The sequence below is a fragment of the Triticum aestivum genome, chromosome 3B (genome assembly GCF_018294505.1).
Source record: "Triticum aestivum cultivar Chinese Spring chromosome 3B, IWGSC CS RefSeq v2.1, whole genome shotgun sequence".
In the NCBI taxonomy this organism is placed as follows: Eukaryota; Viridiplantae; Streptophyta; class Magnoliopsida; order Poales; family Poaceae; genus Triticum; species Triticum aestivum.
Genome location: NC_057801.1, coordinates 687,323,016 through 687,341,027, shown reverse-complemented (window position 1 = coordinate 687,341,027; position 18,012 = coordinate 687,323,016). Strand labels below are relative to the sequence as shown.

Here is an 18,012-nt window from a genome sequence, read left to right as displayed (position 1 = left end):
ATTTTTTATACTTTGGCGAGTACTCGACTGCAGCTAAGTAGTGCGCACAATCTCGTCCTTCTTCTTGATGGTGTAGCCCCGGGAGGAAGGGTCGTGGTCGACCCGTACCGTTCAGTAGGATCTTTTAAACTTAGGCGAGTACTGGACTGCAGCTAAGCCTTCGAGTGAGAGGATTGTTTGCCACTCAGTAGGATTTTTAACACTTAGGCGAGTACTGGACTGCAGCTAAGCCTCCAAGTGAGAGGCTGGCTCACCACTCGGTAGGATTTTTTAACACTTAGGCGAGTACTGGACTGCAGCTAAGCCTCCGAGTGAGAGGCTGGCTCACCACTCGGTAGGATTTTTTAACACTTAGTCGAAACGGATTCGCAGCTAAGCCCCCGAGTGAGATGCTGGCTCACCACTCGGTAGGGTTTTCTAACACTTAGGTGAAACAGATTCGCAGCTGAGGCACCCACTGGGGGATTTTGGAACATGTAAAAAATGAACAACAATCATTTGGAAGACTGTAAAATCATGTCTTTGATAATCACACTAAATGGTATTTCTTATTACGTCTCAACAGTCTGAATGCTTAAGAGTAAAAGGGGCGAAGCAGTTCCGCATTCCAGGCCCGTGGCTCATCTTTATTGTGCTCGACGTTGAAAAGACGATATGCTCCGTTGTGGAGCACTTTGGTGATGACGAAGGGGCCCTCCCAAGCAGGAGCGAGCTTGTGTGGTTTCTACTGGTCCACTCGAAGAACCAAGTCTCCTTCCTAAAATGCCCGACCCCTTACGTTTCTGGCATGGAATCGACGCAGGTCTTGTTGATAAATGGTCGACCAGATCAAGGCCATCTCTCTTTCTTCTTCCAGGAGATCGACTGCATCTTGCAGAGCTTGTTCTGCTTCTGCTTCCGAGAAGAGCTCGACTCGGGTCGCATTGTGGAGCAGATCACTCGGGAGTATGGCTTCAGCTCCATAGACTAAGAAGAATGGAGTTCTTCTAGTCGACCGATTAGGAGTTGTCCTTAATCCCCAAAGTACTGATGGAAGTTCATCGACCCAGGCACCCGCTGCATGCTTGAGGTCACGCATCAATCGGGGTTTCAGTCCTTTGAGAATCAATCCATTTGCTCTTTCAGCCTGCCCATTCGACTGAGGATGGGCGACTGAAGCGTAATCGACCCTCGTGCCTTGGGAAGCACAAAAGGCTCTGAACTCATAAGAATCGAAGTTTGACCCGTTATCCATGATGATGCTGTGCGGAACACCATATCTGAATATTAATTCTCCGATGAAACTCGCAGTAGTACTCGCTTCAAGGTTTATAATGGGCTTGGCTTCGATCCATTTGGTAAATTTGTCGACTTCTACCAGCACATGGGTAAACCCACTCCTGCCGGTCCTCAGAGGTCCAACCATGTCCAATCCCCAGACAGCAAAAGGCCAGACGAGTGGAATAGTCTTCAGAGCTAATGCAGGCTTATGGGACATGTTGGAGTAAAACTGACAACCTTCACATTTGTCTACTATTTCTTTCTCCATCTCGTTGGCATGAGGCCAGTAAAATCCGGCTTGGTATGCTTTGGCCATGATGGTACGAGAGGACGCATGGTGTCCACAGGTCCCCGAGTGAATATCATTGAGGATCATTCGGCCTTCTTCTGGTGTGATGCATTTCTGGCTGACTCCAGTTACACTTTCTCTGAACAACTGTCCTCTTATCACCGTTAAGGCTTTGGATCATCGGACGATCTATCGAGCCTCTTCTTCATCCTCTGGAAGTTCTTTCATAAGAATGTATGCAATGTATGGTACTGTCCAGTCGAGAGTGATGACCAAAACCTCCATAATCAAGTCGACCACGGCTGGGACTTCGACTTTAGTCGGATCCGTGGCACTCTTAGGCCGTGGGGGCTCTTCAGTGAATCCTCCTGAACTGAAAGTGAGTGAATATGTTCCAAAAACACATTGCTAGGGATTGTCTCTCTCTTGGATCCTATCTTTGCCAATTCATCAGCAGCTTGATTTTTCAGTCAGGGTATATGGTGAAGCTCCAACCCCTCAAACTTCTTTTCCAGCTTTCTTACTGCATTGCAATAACCAGTCATGGCTGGGCTCATGACATACCATTCTTTCATCACTTGATTAATCACCAAATCCGAGTCACCGTAGACCATAAGGCGATGGACACCGAGTGAAATGGCCATACGTAACCCGTACAAAAGTGCTTCATATTCAGTTTCATTGTTGGAAGAGTCAAAATGAATTTGGAGAACATAGTTAAGCTTGTCCCCACAGGGGGATACCTGTTGGAAATATGCCCTAGAGGCAATAATAAAATAGTTATTATTGTATTTCCTTGTTCATGATAATTGTCTCATGCTATAATTGTATTGACCGAAAACCGCAATACATGTGTGAATACATAGACCACAACATGTCCCTAGTGAGCCTCTAGTTGACTAGCTCATTGATCAACAGATCGTCATGGTTTCCTCACCATGGACACCGGATGTCATTGATAACAGGATCACATCATTAGGAGAATGATGTGATGGACAAGACCCATCCTAAGCATAGCACAAGATCGTGTAGTTCGTTTGCTAAAGCTTTTCTAATGTCAAGTATCATTTCCTTAGACCATGAGATTGTGTAACTCCCTAATACCGTAGGAGTACTTTGGGTGTACCAAACGTCACAATGTAACTGGGTGGCAATAAAGGTGCACTACAGGTATCTCCGAAAGTGTCTGTTGGGTTGGCACAAATCAAGACTGGGATTTGTCACTCCGTATGATGGAGAGGTATCTCTAGGCCCGCTCGGTAATGCATCATCATAATGAGCTCAATGTGACTAAGTAGTTAGTCACGGGATCATGCATTACGGAACGAGTAAAGTGACTTGCCGGTAACGAGATTGAACAAGGTATTGGGATACCGACGATCAAATCTCGGGCAAGTAACATACCGATTGACAAAGGGAATTGCATACGGGATTGCTTGAATCCTTGACATCGTGGTTCATCTAATGAGATCATCGTGGAACATGTGGGAGCCAACATGGGTATCCAGATCCCGCTGTTGGTTATTGACCAGAGAACGTCTCGGTCATGTCTGCATGGTTCCCGAACCTGTAGGGTCTACACACTTAAGGTTCGGTGGCGCTAGAGTTGTTATGGGAAGTAGTATGTGGTTACCGAAGGTTGTTCAGAGTCCCGGATGAGATCCCGGACATGACGAGGAGCTCCGGAATGGTGCGGAGGTGAAGATCGGTATATTGGACGAAGGGTGTTGGAGTCCGGAATTGTTTCGGGGGTACCAGGTGATGACGAGCGTGTCCAAAAGGGGTTTCGGAGGCCCCGACAAGCGTTGGGGGCGTTATGGGCCAAGGGGAGAGGGCACATCAGCCCACTAAGGGGCTGAGCGCCCCTCCCACCCCATCTCACGTAACCAGGAGAGGTGGGGGCGCCACCCCTAGGGAAGCCGCCCCTCCCGGCTTGGGGGGCAAGTTTCCTAGGGGGTGGGGGCGCCCAAACCCATCTAGGGTTTCCCCTGTGGCCGCCGCCCCTCCCCTATGGAACCCTAGGGAGCCTCCCCCTCCTCCATTCCTCCTATATATAGTGAGGGAGAGAGAGGGCAGCCACACCCTTCCCCTGGCGCAGCCCTCTCCCTCCTCCAACACCTCCTCCTCCTCCGTAGTGCTTGGCGAAGCCCTGCCGAAGAACCACGAGCTCCATCACCACCATGCCGTCGTGCTGTCGGAGTTCTGCCTCAACTTCTCCTATCCTCTTGCTGGATAAAGAAGGAGGAGACTTCCCCGAGATGTATGTGTGTTGAACACGGAGGCACCGTTGTTCGGTGCTTAGATCGGATTCAGCCGCGATCTGAATCGCTTCGTGAACGACTCCACTGACCGCATTCTTGTAATGCTTCCGCTTAGCGATCTTCAAGGGTATGAAGATGCACTCCCTCTCTCTCTCTCTCATTGCCAGTCTCTCCATAGATTGATCTTGGAGATGCGTAGAAAATTTTGAATTTCTGCTACGTTCCCCAACAGTGGCATCATGAGCTAGGTCTATGAGTAGTTTCTATGCACGAGTAGAACACAAGTTGTTGTGGGCGTTGATTTTGTTCAATATGCTTACCGTTACTAGTCCTATCTTGTTTCGACGGTATTGTGGGATGAAGCGGCCCAGACCGACCTTACACGTACACTTACGTGAGACAGGTTCCACCGACTGACATGCACTTGTTGCATAAGGTGGCTAGCGGGTGTCTGTCTCTTCCACTTTAGTCGGATCGGCTTCGATGAAAAGGGTCCTTATGAAGGGTAAATAGCAATTGGCATATCACGTTGTGGTTTTGGAGTAGGTAAGAAGCGTTCTTGCTAGAAACCTATAGCAGCCACGTAAAAACTTGCAACAACAATTAGAGGACGTCTAACTTGTTTTTGCAGCATATGCCGTGTGATGTGATATGGCCAAGAAGGATGTGATGAATGAAATATATGTGATGTATGAGATTGATCATATTCTTGTAACAGGAATCACGACATGCATGTCGATGAGTATGACAACCGGCAGGAGCTATAGGAGTTGTCTTTATTTATTGTATGAGCCGCGTGTCACTGAATAACGCCATGTAATTACTTTACTTCATTGCTAAACCGTTAGCCATAGTAGTAGAAGTAATAAGTTGGTGAGACAACTTCATGGAGACACGATGATGGAGATCATGGTGTCATGCCAGTGATGATGATGATCATGGAGCCCCGAAGATGGAGATCAAAAGGAGCAAAATCATATTGGCCATATCATGTCACTATTTGATTGCATGTGATGTTTATCATGTTTATGCATCTTATTTGCTTAGAACGACGGTAGTAAATAAGATGATCCCTCATTAAAATTTCAAGAAAGTGTTCCCCCTAACTGTGCACCATTGTGAAAGTTTGTTGTTTCGAAGCACCACGTGATGATCGGGTGTGATAGATTCTAACGTTCACATACAACGGGTGTAAGCCAGATTTACACACGCGAAACACTTAGGTTGACTTGACGAGCCTAGCATGTACAGACATGGCCTCGAAACCCAAGAGACCGAAAGGTCGAGCATGAGTCGTATAGTAGATACGATCAACATGAAGATGTTCACCGAAGATGACTAGTCCGTCTCACGTGATGATAGGACACGGCCTAGTTGACTCGCATCATGTATCACTTAAGATGACTAGAGGGATGTCTATCTGAGTAGGAGTTCATCAAATAATGTGATTAGATGAACTTAATTATCATGAACATAGTCAAAAGGTCTTTGTAAATTATGTCGTAAGCTCGCGTTTTAGTTCTACTGTTTAGATATGTTCCTAGAGAAAATATAGTTGAAAGTTGATAGTAGCAATTATGCGGAATGGGTCTGTAAACTGAGGCTTGTCCTCATTGCTACGCAGAAGGCTTATGTCCTTAATGCACCGCTCGGTGTGCTGAACCTCGAACGTCATCTGTGGATGTTGCGAACATCTGACATACACGTTTTGATGACTACATGATAGTTCAGTAATGTTAAACGGTTTAGAATTGTGGCACCGAAGACATTTTTGAAACGCCGCGGAACATATGAGATGTTTCAAGGGCTGAAATTGGGATTTCAGGATCGTGCCCACGTCAAGAGGTATGAGACCTCCGACGAGTTTCTTAGCCTGCAAACTAAGGGAGAAAAGCTCAATTGTTGAGCATGTGCTCAGATTGTCTGAATTGAGTGGGAGTTAATCTTCCAGATGAGATAGTGATGGTTCTCCATAGTCATTGCCACCAAGCTATTAGAGCTTCGTGATGAACTATAACATATCAGGGATATACATGATGATCCTTGAGCAATTCGCGATGTTTGACACCGCGAAAGTAGAAATCAAGTAGGAGCATCAATTGTTGATGGTTGGTGAAACCCATAGTTTCAAGAAGGGCAAGGGCAAGAAGGGATACTTCATGAAATGGCAAATCAGTTGCTGCTCTAGTGAAGAAACCCAAGGTCGAACCCAAACCCGAGACTAAGTGCTTCTGTAATGAGGGGAACAGTCACTGAAGCAGAACTACCCTAGATACTTGGTAGATGAGAAGGCTGGCAAGGTCGACAGGAGTATATTGGATATACATTATATTGATGTGTACTTTACTAGTACTCCTAGTAGCACCATGGTAATAGATACCGGTTCAGTTGCTAAGTGTTAGTAACTCGAAATAAAAGGCTACAGAATAAACGGAGACTAGCTAAAGGCGAGGTGACGATATGTGTTGGAAGTATTTCCAAGGTTGATGTGATCAAACATCGCATGCTCCCTCTGCCATTGGGATCGGTGTTAAACCTAAATAATTGTTATTTGGTGTTTGCGTTGAGCATAGACATGATTGGATTATGTCTATCACAATACGGTTATTCATTTAAGGAGAATAATGGTTACTCTGTTTATTTGAATAATACCTTTCAATGGTCTTGCACCTAAAATGAATGGTTTATTGAATCTCGATCGTAGTGATACACATGTTCATGCCAAATGATATAAGATAGTAATGATAGTACCACCTACTTGTGGCACTGCCATTTGAGTCATATTGGTATAAAACGCATGAAGAAGCTCCATGTTGATGGATCTTTTGGACTCACTCGTTTTTTGAAAAGTTTGAGACATGCGAACCATGTCTATTAGTATGTACGCATGAAGAAACTCCATGCAGATGGATCATTTGGACTCACTTGATTTTGAATCACTTGAGACATGCAAATCATGCCACATGGGCAAGATGACTGAAAAGCCTCGTTTTCAGTAAGATGGAACAAGAAAGCAACTTGCTGGAAGTAATACATTTTGATGTATGCAGTCCAATGAGTGCTGAGGCACACAATGGATATCTTTATGTTCTTACTTCACAGATGATTTGAGTAGATGCTGAGTATATTTACTTGATGAAACACAAGTCTGAATTATTGAAAGGTTCAAGTAATTTCAGAGTGAAGTTGAAGATTGTCGTGATAAGAGGATAAAATGTCTATGATATGAATATATTATCATAGAGATGAGTATCTGAGTTATGAGTTTGGTATACAATTAAGACATTGTGGAAATTGTTTCGCAACTAATACTGCCTGGAACACCATAGTGTGATGGTGTGTCTGAACATCATAGCTGCACCCTATTGGATATGGTGCATACCATGATGTCTCCTATCGAATAACCACTATCATTTATGGGTTAGGCATTAGAGACAACCGCATTCACTTCAAATAGGGCACCACGTAATACCGTTGAGATGACAACGTATGAACTATGGTTTAGAGAAACCTAAGCTGTCGTTTCTTAAAAGTTTGGGGCTGCGATGCTTATGTGAAAAAGTTTCATCCTAGTAAGCTCGAACCCAAAACAGATAAATGCATCTTCATAGGTCACCCAAAATAGTTGGGTATACCTCCTATTTCAGATCTGGAAGCAAAAGTGATTGTTTCTTAAACGGGTCCTTTCTCGAGGAAAAGTTTCTCTCGAAAGAATTGAGTGGGAGGATGGTGGAGACTTGATAAGGTTATTGAACCATCACTTCAACCAGTGTGTAGCAGGGCACAGGAAGTTGTTCCTGTGGCACCTACACCAATTGAAGTGGAAGTTGATGATAGTGATCATGAAACTTCGGATCAAGTCACTACCAAACCTCGTAGGACGACAAGGACAGGTACTACTTTAGAGTGGTACGGTAATCCTGTCTTGGAGGTCATGTTGCTAGAGAACAATGAACCTACGAGCTATGGAGAAGCGATGGTGGGCCCGGATTCCGAAAAATGGCTCGAGGCCATAAAATCCGAGAGAGGATCCATGTACGAAAACAAAGTGTAGACTTTGGAAGAACTACTTGATGGTCGTAAGGCTGTTGGGTACAGATGGATTTTAAAAGGAAGACGGACAATGATGGTAAGTATCACCATTAAGAAAGCTCGACTTGTCGTTAAGATGTTTTCTGACAAGTTCAAGGAGTTGACTATGATGAGACTTTCTCACTCGTAGCGATGCTAAGAGTCTGTTGGAATTATATTAGCAATTACTGCATGATTTATGAAATCTTGCAGATAGGATGTCAAAACATTATTTCCTCGACGATATTCTTGAGGAAAGGTTGTATGTGATGCAACCAGAAGGTTTTGTCAATCCTGAAAGATGCTAACAAGTATGCAAAGCTCCAGCAATCCTTCTAAGGACTGTAGTAAGCATCTCGGAGTTGGAATATATGCTTTGATGAGATGATCAAAGATTTTGGGTTTATACAATGTTTATGAGAAACTTGTATTTCCAAAGAAGTGAGTGGGAGCACTATAGAATTTCTGGTGAGTATATGTTATTGACATATTGTTGATCAGAAATGATGTAGAATTTCTGGACAACATATAGGGTTATTTGAAAAGTTTTTTTCAATGGAAAACCTGGATTAAGCTACTTGAACATTGAGCATCAAGATCTATAAAGATAGATCGAAAACGCTTAATAGTACTTTCAAATAAATACATACCGTGACAAGATTTTGAAGGAGTTCAAAATAGATCGGCAAAGAAGGAGTTCTTGGCTATGTTATAAGGTATGAGTATTGAGAAAGACTCAAGACCTGACCACTGCAGAAAAGAGAGAAAGGACGAATGTCGTCCCCTATGCTTTTGACGTAGGATCTATAGTATGCTATGCTGTGTACCGCACCTGAAGTGTGCATTGCCATGAGTCAGTCAAGGGGTACAAGTGTGATCCAGGAATGGATCACAGGACAACGGTCAAGGTTATCCTTAGTAACTAGTGGACTAAGGAATTTTCTCGATTATGGAGGTGGTAAAAGAGTTCGACGTAAAGGGTTACACCGATGCAAACTTTGACACTAATCCGGATTATTCTGAGTAGTAAACTGGATTCGTATAGTAGAACAGTTATTTGGAATAGCTCCAAATAGAGCGTGGTAGCTGCATCTAGGAGATGACATAGAGATTTTCAAAGCACACACGGATCTGAAAGGTTCAGATCCGTTGACTAATAACCTCTCTCACAAGCGAGATATGATCAAACCCCATGGGTGTTGATTCATTACAATCACATAGTGATGTGAACTAGATTATTGACTCTGGTGCAAGTGGGAGACTGTTGGAAATATGCCCTAGAGGCAATAATAAAATCGTTACTATTGTATTTCCTTGTTCATGATAATTGTCTATTATTCATGCTATAATTGTATTGACCAGAAACCGCAATACATGTGTGAATACATAGACCAACACATGTCCCTAGTGAGCCTCTAGTTGACTAGCTCGTTGATCAACAGATGGTCATGGTTTCCTGAGCATGGACATTGGATGTCATTGATAACGGAATCGCATCATTAGGAGAATGATGTGATGGACAAGACCCAATCCTAAGCATAGCACAAGATCATGTAGTTTGTTTGCTAAAGCTTTTCTAATGTCAAGTATCATTTCCTTAGACCATGAGATTGTGTAATTCCCTGATACCATAGGAGTACTTTGGGTGTACCAAACGTCACAACGTAACTGGGTGGCTATAAAGGTGCACTACAGGTATCTCCGAAAGTGTCTCTGGGCCCACTCGGTAATGCATCATCATAATGAGCTCAATTTGACTAAGTAGTTAGTCACGGGATCATGCATTACGGAACGAGTAAAGTGACTTGCCGGTAACGAGATTGAACGAGGTATTGGGATACCGATGATCGAATCTCGGGCAAGTAACATACTGATTGACAAAGGGAATTGCATACGGGATTTCTTGAATCCTTGACATCGTGGTTCATCCGATGAGATCATCGTGGAACATGTGGAAGCCAACATGGGTATCCAGATCCCGCTGTTGGTTATTGACCGGAGAATGTCTCGGTCATGTCTGCATGGTTCCCGAACCCGTAGGGTCTACACACTTAAGGTTCGGTGACGCTAGAGTTGTTATGGGAAATAGTATGTGGTTATCGAAGGTTGTTCGGAGTCTCGGATGAGATCCCGGACATGACGAGGAGCTCCGGAATGGTCCGGAGGTGAAGATCGGTATATTGGACGAAGGGTATTGGAGTCCGGAATTTTTCCGGGGGTACCAGGTGATGACCAGCGTGTTCGAAAGGGGTTTCGGAGGCCCTGGCAAGCGTTGGGGGCCTTATGGGCCAAGGGGAAAGGGCACATCATCCCACTAAGGGGCTGAGCGCCCCTCCCACCCCATCTCACGTAACCAGGAGAGGTGGGGGCGCCACCCCTAGGGCAGCCGCCCCTCCCGGCTTGGGGGGCAAGTTTCCTAGGGGGTGGGGGCACCCAAACCCATCTAGGGTTTCCCCTGTGGCGGCCGCCCCTCCCCTAGAGAACCCTAGGGAGCCTCCCCCTCCTCCCTCCCCCCTATATATAGTGAGGGAGAGAGAGGGTATCCACACCCTTCCCCTTGCGCAGCCCTGTCCCTTCTCCAACACCTCCTCCTCCTCCGTAGTGCTTGGCGAAGCCCTGCCGGAGAACCACGAGCTCCATCACCACCATGACGTCGTGCTGTCGGAGTTCTCCCTCAACTTCTCCTCTCCCCTTGCTGGATCAAGAAGGGGGAGACGTCCCCGGGATGTACGTGTGTTGAACGCGGAGGCACCGTTGTTCGGTGCTTAGATCGGATTCGGCCGCGATCTGAATTGCTTCATGAACGACTCCACCGACCGCGTTCTTGTAACGCTTCCGCTTAGCGATCTTCAAGGGTATGAAGATGCACTCCCTCTCTCTCTCGTTGCTAGTCTCTCCATAGATTGATCTTGGTGATGCGTAGAAAATTTTGAATTTCTGCTACGTTCCCCACAATACCAACACTACCCCAGCACCGGAACCGTTCAGCATCTTGGAGCCATCGAAGAACATGGTCTAATGCTCCGAGTGAACTTGAGTCGGCAGTTGCTGCTCAATCCACTTGGCAAGGAAATCCGCGATTGCTTGGGACTTGATAGCTTTCTTTTCCTCAAAATTTATATCCAATGGAAGGAGTTCAATCGCCCATTTTGCCACTCGACCAGTTGCATCTCTATTGTTCAGAATTTCAGATAATGGTGCGTCGCTGACGACTGTAATGGAGTGATCAGAGAAATAGTGTGCAACCTTCTTCATGGTCATGTAGATTCCATAGACAAGCTTGTGATAATGTGGATATCGTTGCTTGGATGGAGTCAAAACTTCAGAGAGATAATATACTGGGCGATGAACTTTGTAAGCCTTTCCTTCTTCTTCCCGCTCGACCGTGAGTACTGTACTGACAACTTGTCTAGTGGATGCAATATAAGCAGTAAAGACTCTTTCCTTATTGGCGCAACAAGCACCGGCTGGGTGGAAAGCAGGGCTTTGAGCTTTGCAAACGCTGCGTCAGCTTCCTCAGTCCACTCGAACTTATCAGATTTCTTCATCAATCGGTAAAGAGGTAAGGCCTTTTCACCGAGAAGAGAAATGAATCGACTCAAGGCAGCCAAACAATCAGTAAGCTTCTGAACATCATGCACACGCACAGGGCGTTTCATTCGAAGGATGGTATCAAGTTTTTCTGGATTTGCGTCGATCCCTCGTTCGGAAACGAGGAAACCGAGTAACTTTCCACCTGGAACTCCGAATGTGCACTTTGATGGATTAAGCTTGATATCATACCTTCTTAGGTTGGCAAAGGTTTTTGCAAGGTCAGTCAGTAGGTCGGAACCTTTACGTGACTTGACCACAATGTCATCCATGTATGCTTCCACATTCCGACTGATTTGAGTGAGCGGGCACTTCTGAATCATCCTCATGAATGTAGCTCCGGCATTTTTAAGACCAAATGGCATGGTGACATAGCAAAAGCACCCAAATGGGGTGATGAAAGCCATTTTTATTTCATCGGGACCATACAATCGGATCTGATGATACCCGGAATATGCATCTAAAAAAGACAAGCGCTCGCACCCCGCAGTCGAGTCAACAATTTGATTGATGTGGGGGAGAGGGAAATGATCTTTCGGGCAGGCCCGATTGATATGCTTGAAATCGATGCACATACGGAGTGAATCATCCTTCTTAGGGACCATGACCACATTGGCAAGCCACTCGGAGTGGTAGATCTCTCGGATAAACTTTGCTGCTAGGAGCCGAGCCACTTCCTCGCCAATTGCCTTTCTCTTCTGCACGACGGATCGCCGAAGATGCTCTTTGACAGGTTTTATCTTGGGATCGACGCGCAAATGGTGCTCAGCCAGTCCTCTGGGTACACCCGGCATGTCAGAAGGTTTCCATGCAAAGATGTCCCAGTTCTCACGGAGGAAATGGATGAGCGCTTCTTCCTATTTGCTGTCGAGTGTTGTTGAGATATGAGTCGGTGCGGCATTGGGATCGGTCGGGTGAATATGAATCGGTTTCGTTTTGCCGGACGACTGAAATGCAGAATCTGTGGCAGGTCTCTTAGTTTGGAGTAAATCACTCGAATCTGCATTCTTCTGATATTCTTGAAATTCAACTGTTGCCATTTGCGCATCGGCAATTTTGGAACCCTTCTGGAAGCATTCCTCCGCCTTTTGCTGATTGCCAGTAACTGTGATCACACCTCTGGGACCAGGCATCTTCAACTTGAGGTACACATAACATGGTCGAGCCATAAAACGTGCGTAGGCAGGCCTACCCAGAATGGCATGATAAGCACTTTGGAAATCCACAACTTCAAATGTCAACTTTTCCTTACGGTAATTCTTGGAATCACCGAAAACCACGTCAAGGGCGATCTGGCCGAGTGATTCGGCTTTCTTTCTAGGGATAACGCCATGGAAACTCATATTGCTCTCGCTAAGTTTGGACGTCGGAATGCCCATCCCCTTCAAGGTTTCGGCATAAAGGATATTCAGGTCACTACCACCATCCATTAGCACTTTGGTCAGTCGAGTGCCTTTGACCACTGGGTCGACCACCAATGCTTGCCTCCTAGGGGTGGCTATATGCGCAGGGTGATCAGACTGGTCAAATGTGATGGATGTTTGGGACCATTTCAGGTATGTAGTCGTCATTGCCGGGGCGACCATATTCACTTCTCTGTTGATAACTTTCAATCGACTCTTGCTCTCAACATCGGCAAAAATCATCAGGGTGGAATTGACTTTGGGATAACCATCGTCTTCTTCTTCATCCTCGTCTCTGTCTGACTCTTTTCCCTTTTCATTGGGTTGATTCTCTCGGAACTGCTGGATCAGGAGTCAACACTGTCGAGTGGTGTGTTTAGGATAAATCAGATTACCCTCTTGATCCTTCTTCGTGTGAATGTGACACGGCAAATCCAACACATCATTTCCTGCTTGGTCGTTTACCTTCTTAGGGGTCCAGGGTCCCTTAGGTTTTCCTTTAAACTTTCCTTGAGTCACTGCCACAATTTTGCCGGGTGCCGCGGGCTCGGCCTTTACTTTTTGTTTCCGATTGGAATTGATTCCGCCGGCGTCCTGGCCTACTGGTTTGCCCTTTCCGCTGCGGAGTCGATCTTCTTCTTCTCCGTTCGCGTACTGGGTGGCTATCTCCATCATCTGAGTCAGAGTCATATCCCCAGTCCGACCGAATTTCAGGACCAGTTCTCGGTATTTAACGCCTTCTTTGAATACACACACTGCTTGATGTTCAGATACATTCTCCACTGTGTGATGCAAAGTGGTCCACCTCTGGATGAAATCCCTTAGAGTCTCACTCGGTTTCTGCACGCAATGCTGCAATTCTGTCAACCCCGCTGGCCGCTTGCAAGTGCCCTCAAAAGTTCTGATGAACACTCGAGCAAGTTCTTCCCAACTTTATATATTGTTCGGGGCTAATTGAGTCAACCACGCTCTGGCTGATCCTTCCAACATCAGAGGGAGATGCTTCATTGCCACTTCATCATTCCCGCCACCAATCTGCACAACCACTCGGTAGTCTTCAAGCCAAGTTTCAGGCTTGGACTCCCCAGTGAACTTGCTGACTCCAGTCGGCAATCTGAAGTTGGGGGGAATCACTGCGGCCCTGATGGCTCTGCTGAAACACTCTGGACCTAAAACATGAACCCTGTTGCCAGTCGGGCGATCTCTGCCAAGGTCTTCCCTCTGCGCTCTGTTCCGGTCGACTAAATCCTAAACGAGAATAGATCTTGCATCAAAGCCTGCCTCCCTTGGGTCGACTGGTGCTCTACATTCGCCGCTGTGAAGGCGTCTGTCAGCGTGCTGCCAAGGCACATATGATGTACTCCTCGGAGGAGGTGTGGGCATCCAACGATGGTTGTCGCGGTCGAGTCAGTGATCATACTGCCCACGACCCTCACGCCGCAGGGGCGATCTTGGACTGTGGGTCGACTGGTCAGTATCTGCCACCACGGATCTGCTATGAATCCTATCCCGCGACTGAGACACCACTGTGTTCAGCTCTCCTGCTGCCCGGAGTAAGGCCCGGATCTACATCAAACCTCTGCCAGCCTCTGACTGGGAAGGTTGAATTGACTCTGCTATTCGGGCTGCAGCTCTGAGATTTTGAATCGGAGTGCGGTATACCTTAGGTGGAGGTGGGAAAAGCTGTTGCCGACTGGACTCGGGAGTCCGTTCTCGGGCACACTCGTCGAGAGTGCGCTGGAGGTTTTCCAGTCGGGTGTGCTTAGCCAAATTAGCCAAACGCACCGCTTCCAAGGCTCGAGCCTCGGGGGTTTCTTCAACGATGGGTGTGTCGCCCCTCATTGGAGCCGACTGATACTGAGTCAACGGCTGCCAGAGAAGGACGCCGCGAATGCACGCGCGAAAGTGTGTCGCCCCTCAGACGGGGAGCGCCTCAACGTCAAGGGGAGCTTCTTGAAGCCAAGCGGAGTCGTCGGCGATGAAAATGAGTGCGTCGAGACGGATCTCGTGCCCCTTACCCAAATCACCACCGGAAACCATGATGATGGGGATTGGAAAAATTGCAACTTCACCAACAAGTTGCTAAGACACATGCCCCACGGTGGGCGCCAACTGTCGTGGTTCTAAGGCTGACAGTAGAAAGGGGGGGTAGGTATGGAGAGGCAAGATCTCAGCTATGGTGAAGGTGTACACACGAGATTTACGAGTTCAGGCCCTTCTCAGAGGAAGTAATAGCCCTACGTCTCGGTGCCCGGAGGCGGTCGACTGGATTATATGTGTGTGATGTTACATGGGGTGCGAACCCTTGTCCCAGAGGAGGGGGTGGCTTATATAGAGTGCGCTAGGACCCCAGCCATCCTCCATTACAAGGGGCTTAATGTACATAAAGTAGGGACGTTACTGATAACGCCAGTCTTAAGTGCTATTAATGACCTTAAAGACTACGGAGTGAACGCCTGACCGTTGCAATGTTGAGTGACTCCTGATCTTCCGTAGGTCGAGTGATTCCTTGTATGGTCGAGTGACAACAAGTAGGAGGGGTATCCGAGAGATATGATTAGTCGAGTGGATTGCACTCGACACCTTTTACTGGGGGTTCTTCGTTGCCTGTTGGACTTCTTATCTTCTAGGGTAGTGAGCTTGGGTAGGACGTATAGGACAGGCCTATGACCCTATCACAGGTCTGTATCCTCATTAGGAGGCATGCTGGAACGACACGCAGGCGGCGGCTGGCTTTCTCCTACCCCCAATTCCCCTTTCTCCTTCCCTAGAACCCTAGCTTGTATCCTAAAATTCAGTCTGTAATCGAAGAATTATCCTGAACCTTACATCAAGAGCGTAATATAGTTCTTGTTTGATCTAAAACCACGGCAAGAGTTTGGAACGGATGGAGTAGTTCAGAAGTGGGCCCATGCTCCTTGTTAGAATGTCATGGATGGCCAGTAGCATCTTCACGTTATCATATAGTTGCTGCTCAGTCGTCAACTTCTTTTTCCAAATAACATGTCATTGACATTTTCCTAATGCAAGACACGGTTGCTTAAAACTTGCTCTTTCCAATATTATTATCTGATAAAAGCTCTACTTCCAATTTCCCCGATGCTGCGTGTCCATGTCTCATGGCTAGGTAGTTAACCATCTCGTGCTGACATTTGACCTTGTTGGTTCTTGCCCAACTTCCGCTGCCTTCTTGCAATGTGCCAACGACGACAAGAATTGAGGGATTAGCACAAGCAAAGCGGTGCTCCGGTGCAGGGATTCTCTTTTTTCTAAGAGCTCTGATCGTTCGGTCATTCCGGGCGGAGGTTTCTTGTTTGGCTGGATCAATCGGTGAGTATCTGAAACACCTCATCTTGTCTAAGAAGTACCAATGGATGTAACCAAACCAACAAAGCAAGTACGCATGCATTACAATTTGCATCTTTGGAGGCTGCTTTGTGATGTCTGTGAGCATATTACTTCTTCAGTTCTTCTGTTTTCAAGTATAATGTTAGTGTTAAATGTTCTTACACAAGCTTTGATTTGATCAGGTGGCGCTTGAATAGTCTCTTCTACTCCACGATCGCGATGGTCGATGAGACCAAGTTCCTCCTATGGCTGCTGCTCTTGATCAGCGCATCGCTGTGCCACGCTTCCGAACTCGACATCCAGTGTCTGAAATCCGTACAAAAATCAGTGGTCGACCCAAACGGCATCCTCAGATCCTCTTGGAAATTCAACAAGAACGGCCGCAGCGGCTACATATGCGGATTCACCGGCGTCGAATGCTGGAGCCACGACGAGAACAGGGTGCTCTCTCTGCGCCTGCGCAACTTGGGACTCCAAGGTTCGTTTCCTCAAGGCCTACATGACTGCACGAGCATGATCGCGCTGGACCTCTCAGGCAACGGTTTCTCAGGGCCGATCCCTTGGCGCATCGCACACGACGCGCCGCACCTGTCATACCTGGACCTCTCGAACAACAGTTTCTCCGGCGAGATCCCGGACAGCATCGCCAACATGGTGTACCTCAACGTGCTCAACCTCGAGTACAACCAGCTCGACGGCCAGATTCCGGAGCGGTTCAACGCGCTTGGCCGGTTAACGGCGTTCAGCGTCGCCGATAACTTGCTGTCGGGGCCTGTTCCTGCTCTGCTGCGGAAGTTTCCGGCCTCGCATTTTGTTGGTAACCGAGGGCTCTGCGGTGCACCGCTGGACGAGTGCCCTGGGAAGATATGGGGATTGGTGCGGATCAGGCAGATCAACGACGAGTCTAGTATCGGAGCGGCTGTCGGGTTCGTCGTGGGGTTCGTGGCGGCCTTCTACTCCCCGGGCTGGGTCGTCTTCTCCAAGAGGCTGCGTGCTTACGGCTTCCGCGTATGATCGATCCGCGTGTTTTGTCTGTTGTCAACAACTCCGACAGCAGATCTGTTTTGACTTTTTTTTGGGTGATTTATTTTGTCTCCCGTTGAAAAAGTTGGCTTTCACCCGATGAGCCTGTCAAGCAGGCAAAAATAACAAATTTGACCTGAAAGTATTTCACAAACTAAAGTATTTTTTAAAATATTTCACACCGCTGACCATTTTATACAGCGCCTGACAACAAGGCGTCACACCCTACCGTGCAACTCCTTAGAGTTAGGCGCTGCACAGTGTAGTGCAACTCCTTAGTGCTAGGCGCTGCACAGGTACGACGTTTAAGTGTTAGGCGCTGCACAGTAAAATGCAGCGCCTTGCTGTCAGGCGCTGCACACTAAGAATCAACTGAGTGAAATACTTTCAAAAACAGTTTAGTTTATGAAATAGTTTGGCCCTCATATCAAATCTGTCTCTTTTGCCTGTCAAGCAAACCAGTTGAAACGGCAAAGCGGCGCACGCGATCGATTGCATCCGGTTCTGGGCACTGCTTGACTCATTCCTTTCTGTTTGATTGATTCGTTAACGAAACTTGAGAGTTTCTACACCACCCGTGAGGGCACTGCTGTCTGCTGCACTACCATGTACAGTCCAGTACAGTACCTTTGAGCTGCCCAGGCTAGAGGATGGGCAGGGGCGGAGCCAGCGTTGTGGCGTTGGGTTCATGATCTTCTGGTTTGTGGACAAGCTAATACATCTGAAGTTAACACTATGGCTCAAATTATTCATCATTTTTGTGTTA

General features: G+C 46.9%; 1 pseudogene; it reads left to right on the top strand.

Moving 5' to 3' along the window:
* The first annotated feature begins 15,987 nt into the window (after positions 1–15,987).
* LOC123067699 (probably inactive leucine-rich repeat receptor-like protein kinase At5g48380) lies at positions 15,988–17,291 on the top strand (annotated as a pseudogene).
* The last annotated feature ends 721 nt before the right edge of the window (positions 17,292–18,012 follow it).